Source organism: Cynocephalus volans, chromosome 9 (assembly GCF_027409185.1).
Source record: "Cynocephalus volans isolate mCynVol1 chromosome 9, mCynVol1.pri, whole genome shotgun sequence".
NCBI lineage: Eukaryota > Metazoa > Chordata > Mammalia > Dermoptera > Cynocephalidae > Cynocephalus > Cynocephalus volans.
This window is the reverse complement of record NC_084468.1, coordinates 75115909-75118741: the sequence shown is the minus strand read 5'-3', so window position 1 is coordinate 75118741 and position 2833 is coordinate 75115909.

The following is a 2833-nucleotide window of genomic DNA, read 5'->3' as shown; positions in this document are numbered from 1 at the left end:
ATGGCCGGTTGGCTCACTAGCTGAGCGTGGTGCTGACAACACCGAGCCGAGGGTTGAGATCCCCTTACTGGTCATCTTTTAAAATAAATAAATAAATAAATAAAATAAAAAGTTTGTTGAAAAATAAAATTGAAAGATAATTTGAATCTTTCCATGAACTTTTTGAAGTACCCACATATCTTTCTTCTCTGAAAATTTCAGTCCTGGACTCTTTGAACATTACTTTTCTTCTATTTTCTTTTTCCTAGGATTTTTGAACTGTTTTCCTATTTACTAATTTTCACTTCAGCTCTATGTAATTCACTATTAAACCATTGAATTTTAAATTTTAATTACCATACTTTCATTTCTAAAAGTCCAATTTTATTCTCAGATTTGCTTGGTCATTTTCTAATGGATTCTTACTGTTTCTTTTTCTTTGGCTTCTATCTTTTTATTTCTTTAGACATTATATACATAGTTATCTTTATATCCTATAGCTGCTAATTCCAGCATCTGAAATCTTTGGGGGTCTAAATCTGTTTATTGTCTCTGCTGAGCTTTTCCTTATGGTGTGTTTTGTGATTTTTATTTTGTAAATATACACTTAGTTGAAACTGTGGGAATCCAGCGATTCTTAATTGGGAATGTTCTCCTTCAGAGAGATTTTGCATTTGCTTCTCTAGGCCAGGGAATAAAACTGGCCTGGGACATTTTAGCTCTCTTCTTGGGTCCTCCCATGGCTGTGAGTCCAGGGCTTACTCTCCCAGTCTCAGTGCTGATAATGGCATTTATCCTTAGGGCAATACTGACTTCCCTATTTACTTACCACTCCTGCTCAGGTTTCACCTCATATATTGGCCCTTGGAGGTTTCCCTGCTTTTTTGAGAGCCCAGTAAAGCATTTAAAAGTGTGTTGCTTACAATTTATCTAGGAACTAATAGTAATCGGAGAGCCCTTTAGATTATCTTGTCTTTCATAACCCCACAGTGTTGCCACCACTGTTCAAGAGGCCAAGGACAACGGCATGGTTTTGTCTTAATTGATATTCACTTATCCTCTATGAAATTGATATTCTCTGTGAAACTTGTCAGATCCCTCAGATCTTAACAAAATGAGCTTCCTGTATATTTATTATCATAACTGAAGTTTTTTGGATAAATTTAAAAGAGGAGTTTATAAAAGGATAATTTGGGAAATGTAAGATTACTTGGTATAGATATGCCTGTCAAGTGCCTCTCTTTGACCTGCAGTCTCATGTATCGGTTATTTTAGATATACCAGTCCCTCAGCACACTGATGGGTTATAAATCCCTTCATAAGTATGACTCCAAAGTACTGATATAGATTCAGAAACTAATTGTATTATGCCTGAAACTTTACAACCTTTCTTTTTAAACAAATGTTTCTGTTTCAAGTAAGAAATGTAATGGCCTTTGGCCAAAAGTAATAAAATTCTTACCTAACCATACATTCATTGATTTTCTCCTGTCCATTTGCAAACTGATTTTTTTTCCTGTATAGAAGTCAGCTTAGGACCGAATGACCCAGTGGCTATTTGTTTTACATTCTAATACACAGTGCTCGAGTTTTCTTTCACTTGTTTTATTTCCTACCCAGTACCCATTCTAGTGCAGTACTAAATGTGTGTTATTTGGTCAACTTTATTGAGATATAACTAATATAAAATTCACCAACTGTTAAGTATACAATTTAGTGATTAATTTTATAGAGTTTTGCAAACATCACTATAATACAGATTTGGAACATTTTCATCATCCCCCCCCAAATTCTCATGAGCCCTTTTTGTAGTCATTCTGCTCTCCTTCCCTTTCCTTTCTTCAGCCCAGGCAATCACTGATCTACTTTGTCATATATGTGCCTTTTCTGGGTATTTCATATAAATTGAATCATACTATATGGTCTTTTGCATTTGGCTTCTTTTGCTTAGCATGTTTTTCAGGTTCACTCCATCTATGTTGTAGTGTTTTTATTGCTGAGTAATATTTTATTGTATGCATATACCATATTTTATCCATTCACCAGTGGTTGTTTGGATTGTTCACAATTTCTGGCTATTGTGTGTGATACCATGAATGTCCGTGAACATTTGTTTTCAATTATCTTGGGAAGGTCCATGTAAGTGGAATTGCTGGGTTTTATGGTAACTTGGTTTTAACTTTTTAAGAAATTGCCGAACTGTTATCCAAAGTGGTTGTACTTTATTATATTTCTGCTAGCAAAGTATGGGGTTTCCAGTTTCTTTTCATCCCTTTCAACATTTTGGTATTGTCTTTGATGGAGTTTGGATGTGTTGTCCCCTCCAAAACTCATGTGGAAATTTGATCTCCAATGTGGCAGTGTTGGAAACTGATTGAGTAGTGGGGGCAGATTCCTCATGAATGGATTAATGCTCTCCCTTGGGGAGGGGGTATTAATGAGTGAGTTCTCGCTCTATTAGTTCCCACGAGAGCTCGTTGCTAAAAAGATCTTGGCACCATCTCTCTCTTTTGCTTCCTCTTGCCACGTGGTCTGCTTGTACCCACCAGCTGGCTGCCATTTTCAGCCATGAGTAGAAGCAGCCTGAGGCCTGTGCCAGATGCAGTGGTCCCAGAATCGTAAGCCAAATAAACCTTTCTTCTTTATAAATTACCCAGTCTCAGGTATTTGTTATAGCAACACAAAACAGACTAAAACAGTCTTTTTGATTATATCCATTCTGTGTGTGAAATGGTTATCATTGTGGTTAATTCAATGTCTTTTCAAACAGCATCTTTTTCCTATAGGAAATGGTTGCCCTCTCGTGGTCCATTCTGCACATTACAATTGGGAAAAGCACCTTAATAAGCCTAAA